This window comes from Phyllostomus discolor, chromosome 1 (genome assembly GCF_004126475.2).
Source record: "Phyllostomus discolor isolate MPI-MPIP mPhyDis1 chromosome 1, mPhyDis1.pri.v3, whole genome shotgun sequence".
NCBI lineage: Eukaryota > Metazoa > Chordata > Mammalia > Chiroptera > Phyllostomidae > Phyllostomus > Phyllostomus discolor.
Genome location: NC_040903.2, coordinates 113,072,741 through 113,086,352, shown reverse-complemented (window position 1 = coordinate 113,086,352; position 13,612 = coordinate 113,072,741). Strand labels below are relative to the sequence as shown.

The following is a 13,612-nucleotide window of genomic DNA, read 5'->3' as shown; positions in this document are numbered from 1 at the left end:
TCATGTATCTGTAAAACCCCACAGAATGGGGGGGGGGTATTTGTAATACCCCACAGTATTACAGTACATCAAAAGTAAATCCTAATGTAAACTATGACCTTGGGTAATGGTATGTGTCAATGTAGGCTTATTGATTGTAAAAAATGTACTGCTCTGATAGGAGATGTTGACAGTGTGCATGCATTAACAGGGGATATATGGGAACTCACTGTAATTTGTGCTTGATTTTGCTCTAAACTTAAAACTAATCTAAAAAATGTATTAATTAAAAATTAGCATATACAACATATTTAATATAATTACATGATTTATTATAATATACACTAGATATAAACAGCTTTAGAAATGAATACAACTAATTTGATATACACAAAATTTAACTGAAGTGAGTGCAAGTACAAATGCTTACTAGAGAGTAATCTACATTTTGCTAAAAGCATTCAGCAGGCTATAGTAATTAATTATATGTTTTACAGAGGGAATAAGAACACTGGCTAATCCCACCAGCCAGTTAACTGGGGTTCAGTTAAGTGAAATTCAGTTAAGAATCTTTTGCCATAGGATCTGATGAGAGAGAAAAAGATAAGGATAGGTGTTTGGGAATAATTGGGTACTTACACTTTGGGGGAGGTGAGGATAAAACAGTGTAGATACAGTACAAACTTAGGGTTGCTTCAAGACAAGGGCATAAAAAGGTGTGTGTCTGGATGTGGGGTTGGCAGAAAATATAGTTTTGTTCCTAAAATCTAGAGCCCAGGTTTTTATAACTAGGGCAATTGTTGACTTTAAAAATGTTGGTAGAGTTAGGAACCAAGCAACAGGAAAACAGATTCATTCATTCAACAAGTGTTGGGGACCACCCTGCCTGGTCTCAGGAAGTTGTAACCCCCTGTGACTTAAGCTGAGGGGAAGACCTCCAGACCAGGAGCCACTAAAGAGACAAAACTTATTCCCCTGGCATGAACGCTGCCTGTTCTGTGTCTGGCCTCCTAGGCTTGATCAGTTAGCCAATGATGGGTAAGATTTCCCATGGGGGAATTGCCTAAGACAGGCATGATCATGAGGAGGCCTCAGGGAAGAGACTTGGGGCTGGGGAAATGAAGGGGTGATGGACATCAACCCCTGCCCCCTCCACTTTGTCAAAGCCTGAGTCCTTGTTCTTAGATGTGAGAAATCCAAGTCTCCTGGCTGCCTTTGTCTTCTCTGCCCGACTCAGGCCTACAGAAATAGCAGGGGCGGTGCAGCCCAGACCAGAGACGGTGGACCCCCGGGGTAATCAGGCCTGGGACATTGAATATGCAAGATCCTGTGAGATCTGTTTGCTGGAGGATGTTATTAGATTAGAATTTGAAGGCATAGACAGGAAACCAAAACTAGCCCTTTGAACCCTGTAGTCCTTTCAAATGATAAAACTTCAAACTTTGCCCAAAATCACAGTGGGAGTTCTGTCACCATCTTGGAAAGTCACCTATTTCTTTTGATCTTTTCTGCCAGACTGTGAATCCACAAACTGTGTCTGTTTTCTTAATAAAAAACCTGCTTGGGTGAAAGAACGAGGCACTCTCCACTGGAGAGAGTGGCCGTTCCGTCCCTACTTCCCCACAGGACCTGGATGTCTCTGTGTATGTTTTTCTCGTGTTTCGATGAGCCATCCACAGCATTCTGTGATCACTGCAGGCCACTGAGCACGTGACAGCTGGTGCCCGGACGTGGGGCCCGAGGAATTGGGACCACTTGGACCCAGAGGCTATGAGCCATGGCTACGGACAGCACACAAACTCAGGTGGTGGATCTTGTGCGTTTTTCTCGTGTTTTGACGAGCATCCACAGCAGGGATGGATACTGCTGGCCAGTATCTGCCACAAACAAGTTATTTATTGAGTATCTAACATTCTAGGAACTTTCTATATACTGGGGATCCTCAGTGACTATAAACAAAAATCCTATTCTCACAGCTCAGTGTACTGGGACAGACAGAAAAACAAGGTAAAATAAGTAAAATGAATGTTACATAGTAATAAGTACAAAGAAAAAAAAAAGCAAGGAAAGAGGCCATAAAGAGCATGTCTGGAATTTTATTTAGAGGCCAGAAAAGGCTTCACTGAGAACTGAAGATGATGAAGAGAGAACTATACATCCATGTGAGGAGTGAGTGGGCCAGTGCAAAGGAGTCAAGTTGACCCTTGAACAACATGGGTTTACACTGCAGAGGTCCACTTACATAGGGTGTGTATGTGTAAATACTGTAAATGTGTTTTCTCTTTCTTGTGATTTCCTTAATAACATTTTGCTTAGCTGACATTATTATAAGAACATAGTACATAATACATATAACACCTCTATGTTGTTCAAAGGTCAACTGTATACTTGGTGTGATTGAAGGAGGCAAATGTGGCTAGACTGAACTAGAGGCAAAATAGATGATAACCTACTGTTCAAGTAGGGGGCCACACCATATCAGTTTGGACACTGAGAAAGAAGATACCTATAAAGAAGGGTTCCTGGTGGCTTAATTGAGCTCAATATTAAAAGAGCAGAGCCTGACAGTCATTTCTACACCAGGTCCTCTTATGCAAACTGCACTTCAGGGAGAAGCCTGCACTGAACTACCTGCCTCTGCACTGTTTCTGTCATCTGAGCCAGCCTTTATAAAGGATTTCCTGGAATTCTATTTCAACCAATAAGACTGAGGTTTTCCCCATCCAACCAGGGTTTCACAGCAGTTACCAGAGACAGCTAGATATTAATAAAGAAAAAAGAGCAAAGGTAATTAGACATTGACTTTAATAAACTGGGGAGCATAAGCCTATTTGCTTCACCAGGAAGCTAGTGCTTTACATCTCAGGGGATTACAGCGTTGCTCAGCCAAGGGAATTAACACTCTTCCCTTCTGCCCTCTGGTACCACATTGCTGGAGTCACAGGAGGAGGCATTTGACCAAAGAGGCCTATCAGTCTAAGGGGTGAGCCTATCAAAAGCCTGCAAAAGCTTAGGAAGCTGACTGGTTCTTTTGAAAAGCACCTGGTCCATCTCAAATCCAAGCTAACATAGTCTCAGGGAAACAAAGAAGCTCTCTTTCTTTCTCCCTCATGCTTGTGGAGACACACTCGCCCCATTTGTTTGCATTCTCTGTTTCTCTGGAGCATGTGACCCCATGGGTCTAGCAGCTACCAGGGCCCAGGCAAACTGTATAGCTTACAAAAGAGTAAGGTTTAATAAGCAGCAGAAACTCTGTATGCTGGCTTTTGTTTTGGCCTTGGTGAGGACAAGGTTGGACTTTTTCCATGGTGGGATGGACAGAGATGGGACACTGGAAACTCAGGGATGACCTTCCACACAAATAAACCACCTTACTACACCACATTCTCCCCTGTGTGGGTCTTAAGAATGCTTTCCTTGTGATTCTGTAGAAGAGCCTAATTTCCACGAACACCACAGCTATATTCCCATTAACATCTTCATCAACCAATCACAGCAGCTCCATTCTGACCAATCAGAAAAGTGCTTTTTGGACCAATGAAACTGTGAAGATTTGGAGTCCTTACTTGCATGAGGATGGACCAATCAGGAACCAGGTGCAGGACTTCTGTCTCTATAAATCAGCTCCCCTCTCGCTGAATGCACTTTCCTTTTCCACTGAAGACTGAATCTACCTGACTGAGCTGAAATACTGAAGATGTCTCACCAGAGCACAGCAGAGCACACCAGTGGAAGCCAGAGCAAAGTGGCACAGAACAGAACTCACCAGCACAGAGTAGAGTAGGCCAGTGAAAGGCAAAGGTGACTGGCACAAAGCAGAGATGTCTCAAGAGCTGCGTCTCAAGACCTGCCCCTCGAGAGAGGTCTGGAACACAGGCCCCTGGCCCTAGGGCTGCCTTTCAGATGTACTGTTCCACAGTCCTGCTGTTTCAAAGACTTGCTGGGTCAGTTGAGCTGTTTGCACTGAATAGTTTCCTTCTTCATCACACTCCAAATTGGGTATTTGTGTTGTCACTTGAATTGGTGTCAACCAACATTGGTTGACGTAAATCATAGTAAGATTTATGACTTTTTTAATAAAGATTTTTATTTTTTATTTTTAGAGAGGGAAGGGAGGGAGAAAGAGAGAGAGAGAGACATCAATGTGCAGTTGCTGGGGGCCATGGCCTGCAACCCAGGCATGTGCCCTGATTGGGAATCGAACCTGTGATGCTTTAGTTCGCAGCCCACACTCAATCCACTGAGCTACATCAGCCAGGGATCAGATTTTTGACTTTTATTCTATGATGAGAAATCACTAGAAGGTTTTGAGAGGATAAGGCACAAAACCCAACATTTTTATAGGATGACTCTGGCTGTTTAGAGAACAAAATTAAGTGTGGATTGGGTCAAGGGTGGCAGTAAAGAGATCATTTGGGAATCTATTGCAATAATCCATCTGAAAGACAAAGATTACAGTGGTAGTAGTGGTAGCAAGAAGTGACTATATTCTTGACGTATTTTGAAGCTAGCCAATTTCTAGCTTCAAAATAACTAAAACAAATTAGGAAAAGAATATAAACTGTGGCATGCATATATTTTAACTGTAGTCTCATAACTTGCTTAGTGATAAAGGTGGGCTATATATATATCGATGTGACAGCATGAAATGCTTTCTCTCTCTGATGGCTGGTGGCTCCTGCTATAGATATGCTAATTAACTAGAGGAATTCTGTTGAGATTTGAGCAGCCCTCTGGGCAGCAAAGACGTGAGGATCTATGTACAAGGTAATGATTGCTTTTTAATAATTCACTGGAGTCTCCAAAAACTGGACTCAGATTAGCAGAAGTCAACAGATCAACCGAGAACTAAGAGATTGAGAAATTTCACACTCTTCTTTGGATTCCTTTCCAGGCCTATATGTCTGTGGACAGCACCCACCTCTTACCTCGCCCCTCCTCCCTTCCATTAACAATACGAGATGACAGGATTCCAGACTCTCTTAAAATGAATTTGAAGATTAGTTCTTCAATATTATTGCATTAGGCTTTTTCAATAAATAAACTTTTCCTTGCTCCAAACTTTGATCCACTGAGTATTTGCCTTTCTTTCGAAGCATCCAGCACACAGGAACTTTGGGTCTGGGACACTGACAATATACTTGCAATTTTTTGAGGTGTTCTTTTTGGAGCCACAAAAGCAATAATCCAGCCACCATTTAATGGAAATGTTTGTAATGTTTATATGTCAACCATGAACATTTGTTGAGCACCTTTACTAAGTGACCAAGATGGTGCTTCCTGTCAAGTAGTGCATAGATTTGCTTTATGGAATTTTATAGATTGTTATTCTCCTTGGTCTAGAGATACTATTCTCAAACAACAAGAAGTGGGAAGAGGCCAGAGTTAGAACAACTATAAATCTTCCATCTTTCTTTATGTTTGAAGTAAAAGTTTTACAAACTTATGAGTCATATATTTTCTAAAAAAAAAATAAAATATTAGTATTAGATCATTAAAAAGAACTGGGCATTGTTTGTATTTCTTTCTGAACAGTTTGACCACTGTGTGTGCATTACACCCCCAACTACCCCTCAGTGGAACCTTAATGGAGAATTGTTACCATTAGGAAACAAAATGTGTTGTTAAGAAATGCAAACAACCACAAACATCTAGAAATAGTGGTCTGTACCAGGTGTAAAGTACAGTGATAACGTAGGGAAAATAAAAAAATATTTTCTTCTACCAAACCAAAAATGTCATTTCACAAGCAGAGTACTGCTTTTTGAAGTAAGAGTCCACCCGTTTGTCTTTTCATTGGTGTCTACTGGTCCCAAGTTGCCCTTCCAACACGGCTTATTGAAGCACTGCTTTTACTATTAGTAAACAAGGAGAAGACTGCTCAAGTACAATTTTGGACCAGTACTGGAACTGCAAGTTAAAGTAATACAATAAAACTTGGCATTACTTACTTAATGTACTTTCCCAGACAATTTCCCGAGACACTGAAGTACTATAAAACAGTAAAAAAGTGGGAATGTATCAGGTAGGGGAAGAGAGGTTAACAGGTGGGGAAGAGAACACCAGAATGGGTATATACCTTTTAGGGAGCCATATTGTTACTGTAGGTACTTAGCTAGTTATCAATGAAGAAGGCAAAGGGACTCAGACATTTTTGGGCATACTCAACCAGAAAGCATAAGCCTGCTTGCTTAGCCAAGAAGCTAGAGCATCACACACTCCAGGGAATCACAGCACTGCCCTGCAAAGGGGATTAACCCTCCTTCTCCTGCCCACCAATTTTTCAATCTCTCAGTCCTCTTGCCCAAACTATGCGGGGGGGGGGGGGGGGGGGGCAGGTAAACACATGCACAATAGGGGCCAAAATGGCAACCACAAAGTCCTATCGATCTAGCTTGGGGAAAGAAGTGGTAGATTGGGAGACAGATTAACAGAAACCTGCAAAAGCTTGGGAGGTTAATGGTTAATTTGAGAACCACCAATTTTCAGGCATTTAGGATGCCTGGTCCATCCCAAACCCAAGAAAATATAACTCAGCTTAACAAAGCAGCTCTCTCTCTTTTGCTTGGGAACATGCCCTTGCCTGTTTGTTCCTGCATTCTCTTCCTAGAGACCATGGGGGTCTAGCAGCTGTGCACACTCCAAACACAGGCTGCTCTAGGCAGGAGGCTGGGCACAGCAGAGCAGCCTGGAACAGCACTAAGCTACCTGGATGGGGATTGAAACTGCTTAGCAGCTACTTGTGTACTCCAATGGATGAAGCTTTAATTTAATATAAAACAGAAACTCTGGACAACGGCCTTTGTTTTGGCCATGGCTGGACTTTTCCATGGCAGGAGGGATGAAGATGGGATACAGAGGCAGTTTTCTATTTCCACCCAAATAAATCTTGCCACACCACAATCTCCCATGTGTGAAATGCTTTTTCTCTTGATCCTGTGAAAAAGCCCTGCTTCCACCAGCAACATTATGACATACAAAAAAGTATTTTCAATGACAGTCAATGGCTTGACCACCAAGTTAGTTTTTTTCCATAAGATGGCTCCAGTAGCGTTTACTTCTCATAAACTTCATTTGAAATAATTCTGTTAGATTAGATTGTGACAGCTGTCATATCAGTGTGCATTTAAGAAAATTTTCAAAATTGGTGAATTTTTGTGGAGCCATTTTAATATTGAAGATGGAAAAAACTATGTAACAGTTTTGGCATACTATGCTTTATTATTTCAAGATAGGTAAAAATACAACTGCACCTCAAAAAAAAGGTTTATGCAGTGCATGGAGAAGGTGCTGTAAATGATCGAACATGTCCAAATTGGTTTGTGAAGCTTCATGCTGCAGGTTTCTTGTTGGGCGATACTCTATGGTGGGGAGACCAGCTGAAGTTGAAAGTAATCAAATCAAGACATTAATTGAGAACAATCAACGTTATACCATGCAGGAGATAGCTGACATACTCAAAATATCAATAAGGTTATTGGTGAAAACTAAAATTGTATCTTAATTTATGGAAACAATTAAATGGACATTTTGGCCAACACAATGTAATCTAAGGCATTTTATGTTTATCAAGAGGAAAAATGGGTATTAAATGGAGCTGAAAAACTGCTTTTTATAGTGTATCATATATCACTGGGTGAGACATCCAACACTAGTAAATAAGATTGACAAGAAATTCTTATTTTACATTTCATAATCTAGTGGGGGAACAGATGTATAAACAGTAAAAAATGTAAAGGGTGTAGTCACTGAGCTATGTAAATATATTTATTTATTTAAACATGAGAAAGACAGGAAAGAGATAGAGATGAACTAAACATGTTAGATAGGACAAGGGTCTCAAGGTCTGGGCAGTTCTTACTAAATGTTATTCTTGCTAAATGTTAAAATGCAGACCAGCTGTAAACAGGATGACCTTGACTTGACCTCCACCAGATAAATGTGGCCAACTGTAAAGAAGAAATCAATGTGTAATTGTATAGGAAATGGCTAAGCCTTTCCAGAAGATAGAGCTTTGGATATGAATCCCATCTCCTTTACATGCTACAAGTGAATAAAAACTACCTTGTGACAACCACTGTCTTGGTCTTGAATACAGCACCCTAAGGTAGAGAAATCCCTAAGTTCCCTAGCAGATGAGGTAACCAGCTAAGATAACTGCTAATTATCACCATAAAGTCACAGATGCATTGGAAATGTGAAGGAAACAATATACCAGCTGACTAAACACCTGAGAAAGAACACTTTGCTCAGGATAATTACATGTTTGAAATCCAGACTCAAGTCAAAGAGGTAAAGAGGATTCCCTTCTAGTTCTAAAACAAAAAGACTTAAGTCAGACCTGAGGAATGCAATATATGGGAAAGCAGAAGAAATAAATATCCCTAGTCTCTTGACACAAAACCAACTATGTTACAACCCTAGAGCAAGGGTCCTTACTGTTTCAAGGAACATTGCTCTTCTACTTATATTTTATGCTTTTTTTTCAGCTCAAAACAACACTGCAGCTGCAAAACAACACTGAAAAGAAAGGAAAGAATGTTCCTTTCTGTTAGAGGCAGTAACTCCCAAATCTTTTATCCTTTCAAAGATGGTTAATATTATAATATTATAGGTTTTGAGAAGGAAAAATCAGAGATCATTTATAAAAACTGCAGTGTAATAAAAGGAAATAGGTCCTACAAAAATGTGCTTAACTTTAATCAACTAACTTACAAATTAATTTCTCTGCATAGGAAGAATTCCTAAAATACAGTTTTGGGTAGTAGGAAATTTTTCTTCAGCCAAAAGTTGAAGACGAAAACAAAAAATAGTTCACACACACAAAACTTCAGTCACTCGGAGGCAAAGCAGTTAATAGTCTTCACTATTTTGAACAACACAATGAAATTCAGCTTTTCTCACAAAACAAACAGGCACAACTGCAATGTGCTTAACAGAACAGTTTTAAAGTGTCAACTGATGGTTGGTCATTGGCGCCAATTCAATCGCCAACAGGAGTCCCCAGTTTGGCGTGTGGTGAAGAAGGAAACTTTATTCTGTGCAAAGTATCTCAATTCTAATACAGCAGGGCTCTGAAAACAGGATGGCGGTGAGGCTGAGGCAGCCCTGGTTCCAGGACCCTCTAGCTCTGCTCTACTCTGCCCCAGTCTGCCTCTCTGCTACACAGTGCTCTACTCTGTTCAGGAAAGACGAGCCAGGGAAAGTCTTCAGTCTTCAATGGAAAGGGAAAGTGAACTCCCAGAGCTGGAGGGGAGCTCGCTTATACATACAGAAGTTCCTGCATCTGGTCCCTGATTGGTCGGTCTTCATGCAAATGAGGACTCCAAATTCTCCCCCCTTTTTTTATTGGTCCAAAAGACACTTACATTATTGGTAAGAATGGAGGTGCTTTGATTGGTTGGTGAAGATGTTGATGGTGATATAGCTGTGCAGCTCCAATTGGATGGGGAAAGCCTCAGTCCTACTGATTGAAATAGGATTCCAGGAACTCCTTTATAATGGCTGGCTCAGATCCCAGAAACAAAATGCAGGCAGGCACTTTGGTGAAGTGGCTGGGAGTTCAGTTGCACAGACCGGTTGTTCAGTGTAGGCTTCTCCCTTAAGTGCTGTTTGCATGAGAGGCCTCTATGTAGAAAAAAGCTGCTAGTTTTTTTTGTTTGTTTGTTTGTTTTGTTTGTTTTAATGTGAACACAGTTAACAACCAGGAGCCCTTACTGGTACTTTTTAGTAGGTATGTTCTTTCTCAGGGTTCATAAAACACTAAAAGAAGAAATGTGAAAGCGAGGGTCATTATCACTTTGACTAAACTTAGCTTTAAATCCTAGCTCTATGAGACATCTTTCTCTCTATGTATAAACATACCCTTTAGGGAACTGGGTCTTTCTCTCAATAATCAGCAACTGTGAAGGCAGCTGAAGACAGTAGCCCAGAATGGTCACAGGGTCTGGACCTCTGGCAGGCACAAGATAACATCTTAAGTTAATGTTTAAGTTCCTGAGTCCAAATGTGGACTGCCCACCTGCCCACCTTCCCAAACAGAAGAACACCAGAAAAGACATCAGAACTGTTCTTAAGACTTGATGATTTACTACTCTTACCTTACTTTACCTCCAGTCAACAAGCTCCCAGCTCGACCCTGAACCCTTAACCCCTGGTGTCTTGTAACCTACATAACATAGAGGAGTTTGAGCATTAGCTTCCCATTCTCCTGAATGGAGCGACTCATAAAATATAGCCAATCTTTCTCCCCTGCAGTTCTTGGTGTCTAGTTCTGGATCTGGATCTGTTAGTGTTGGGTAGATAATGCTGGGTAGTTCTGTTCTGTTACTAATGTAAAACTCAAATTTATTTTGGCGTATTTTGGTTTAGACTCCTAAAGCTGACAATGTTCAAGACTTCAGAAAATAAACCAACTCACAGAATTCAAATCTGGCATATTGAAAGCTCTAGAAGACCAGTTTCCTAGGAATATGTTTCCTTTTAATACCCTATCCAATATGATAAAGCTGGCCCTTTATACACAGAGCCTCCAGGCTCTTACCTTAACAAGGCAACTGTCATCTAATACTTAGATGTTATTTTCCTTCCTAGTATATAAGCTACTAGTTTTGTTTCCTTTGTTTTCAGATGAAAATAAAAACAAGTTTAAAATCATGTAACACTAACTAGGAGAAACCAGACTAATTAAACCACTTCAAGATTTTTGGTGTTTGGTATATTTACTAAAATCTAGTAATGCTTTTAATTCCAGAGTTTCCCATTGCTGTTCAAAGGTTCACTAGGTTCAGCAAAGCAGGACTAGGTCCCAGGGAATAAGAATTTTCAGAATCACTTGTTTTGTCTTCTTTCTGCATTAAATATACTCATTTGCCTGTTAGCAAGTTCTTCTGTTCTCAAGATTGAGACAGAAATCTACTACAGTGCTATTTAGAGGCATTATATGATCATTGTCTTTTAATATGCTCATATGTAAAATGGTGCTGATACCTCCCCTATTTAACACAAAAAAGCATTGTGAGACTCAAATATTAACACCTTTTTAAAAATATATTTTATCGATTATGCCATTATTGTTATCCCAGTTTTTCACCCCTTTACTCCCTCCATCTGGTAACCCCCATTCCCTCCAGCAATCCCCTTCCCCACCTTAGCGCAGTCCATGAGTCATGCATATAAGCTCTTCAGCTACTCCATTTCCTATACCGTTCTTAACATTCCTTTCTATTCTGTATGTATCAATTTGTACTTCTTAATCTGTATACCTTTTCCCCCATGCTCCCCTTTCCCCCTCCCAACTGATAAACCTCCAACTGATCTCCATATCTGTGATTCTGTTTCTGTTCTGCTTGTTTGCTTAGTTTTTCAGATGCAGTTGTTGATAGCTGTGAATTTATTGCCATTTTAATGGTCATAGTTTTGATTTTCTTATTCTTAAATAAGTCCCTTTAACATTTCATATTATAATGGCCTGGTGATGATGCACTCCTTTAGCTCTACCTTCTCTGTGAAGCACTTTATCTGCCCTTCAATTATAAATGATAGCTTTGGTGGATAAAGTTTTCTTTTTATTATTTTCTAAATAAGTTTGGAATGTATTGCTCTTTCTCTTCTTCCAGCACTCCTATGATTTGAATGTTCATACATTTGAAGTTATAGCAGAGGCTCCTTAGCCTATCCTTGTTTTTTGGATTCTTTTTTCTTCTTGCTGTTGTGATTGAATGTTTCTTAATTCCTTATGTTCCAAATCATTGATTTGATTTTCAGGTTCATCCATTCCACTATTAGTTCCCTGTAAATTTTATTCACTTAGTGTAACCCTCACTTCTGCCTGGGTCTTTTTTATGCTGTTGAAGTACCCAATGAGTTCCTGCGCATCCTAATAAGCAGTGTTTTGAACTCCATCTCCATTTTGTCTAGTTCTTTTTCTAGAGTCTTGTTCAGTTCTTTCATCTAGGCAATATTTGTCTCCTCATTTTGGCAGCCTCAGTGTTTGTTTCTATGTGTTTATTAGGTATAACTGCTTTGACTCCCTGTCTTAGTAGTGCTGTTATTGTAGAAAAGCTCACTAGTAAATTGGATGGGGTAATCCAGTGTGAACTGGATTAGGTAATCACCAGGGTGGGGCAACCCATGCGAATGAGGTTGGTGGAGTCTCCAATATGGTGTAGCCACTCTGTGACGGTGTGTGTGTGGAAGGCTCAGAAAGAGGATAATGCTGTTGCCGGGCCTCTGGAGTTTTCTCTGGGAGGAAGCTGTCCTTGGCACTTGTGCTGATGCCAGATACATTAATTTCCCCTATATGCCACAGGTACCCTTCCAGCTGCTGTCCCAGGGTTGATGTTAAGAGGGAGCAACTCTGTGAAAGTCCCATGTCCATTGTAGGTCCTTAAGAAGGGACTCCTGAGAATCCCATAGTTTCTTCTGCTACACCAACCCTCCCAGTGGCTTTTACAGCCAGAAGTTATGGGGACTTATCTTTCTGGTACTGGAAACCTGGGTTGGGTGGTCTGGTTGGGGTTGGGATCTTTTGCTCCTGAGGTATCCCTCCCAACTATTATTCACCATACATGGCTACAGGAGATCCTGTTCCATGTCTCCATGCCTCTTCACGCATCTTTGCCCCTCGTACCTGTCTGAATGAATGTGACTTCTTTGAATTCCTTGGTTGTCAAACTTCCATACAGCTCGATTTTCTGGTGACTCCGGGTGACAATAATTTTGTAGTCTAGTTGTAACTGTTGCTCTGGTCTTATGAGGAGGGGGGCTGTGTTTTCCTACACCTCCATCTTGACCGAAGTCCCTCAAATGAGTATCTCTTTATGTTAATTTGCAAACAAAAGAATAGGAAAGCTTTCTTTTACTATGTTACAAAATTTTCATTAAAATATTTATGAAAAAGCATAGTATACAGATTATATTAAAAAATTAATGATATAAGAAAAAAAATTTTGAAAGAATAAACACCGACAATTCTCAATGTCATTATGTTAAGGTGGTAGAATTATGAATTTGGTAGTTTGACAACCTTAAACTACCAAATGTTCAGTAATATGGTTAGGTTACTTAAAAGAAAGAGCAACATACCATTAAGAATCACAAACTTTCTAAATTTTAATTTAACATGCAATACATGAATAACTGTTATCAAAACACTATTTTGACTACAGAGCTAAAATCCCCTTTGACTAGACTCTCCTTACTCCCCTATCTAAGAGGTAAGCCTTTAGAAGCATTTCTATCTTATTGTTGAAAGGAGCCTTAGAGATAATTCCTAGTGATATATTCATTCTCTCTCTTATTACTTTCTCAACTCAGAATTATCCCTACAGGGCAAAGAAGACTAAACATATATACCAGGAATGAAATCAGAAAAATCGCTGATCGTGCTGCTTGTCACTATCGGAATGAATACATGGAGACAAGCATTGACCTTTATATTCACTTTATTCAGATGCCAGTGATCCTAGAAGTCGGTGGATTATGTAGACTAAAGACCAACTTAACATCTCCTCTCAAATGACCTTTTTATGAGGAGAAGAAAAAGGTAAGTGAACATTTTGAAAAAAAAAAAAAAAAAAAAAAAAAAAGCAGGTGGGAGTTGTAGTCAGCAGCAATTTTACCAGCATTTCTT

The 13,612-nt window shown here is 40.1% G+C and overlaps 1 protein-coding gene across 3 annotated transcripts in view; it reads right to left on the bottom strand.

Annotated features, from left to right (window-relative positions):
* The window catches only part of HMG20A (high mobility group 20A), a 99,548-nt gene that overhangs the window by 67,730 nt on the left and 18,206 nt on the right, over positions 1-13,612 (bottom strand). Inside the window, exon 1 of one of the 3 annotated variants that reach the window (XM_036027586.1) lies at positions 9,348-9,368. The exons of the other annotated variants lie outside the window; for them this stretch is intronic. The gene's annotated coding sequence lies outside the window, so the exon portion shown is untranslated. Of the gene's footprint in view, positions 1-9,347; positions 9,369-13,612 lie in introns of those variants that run through there. 3 annotated transcript variants of the gene reach the window in all.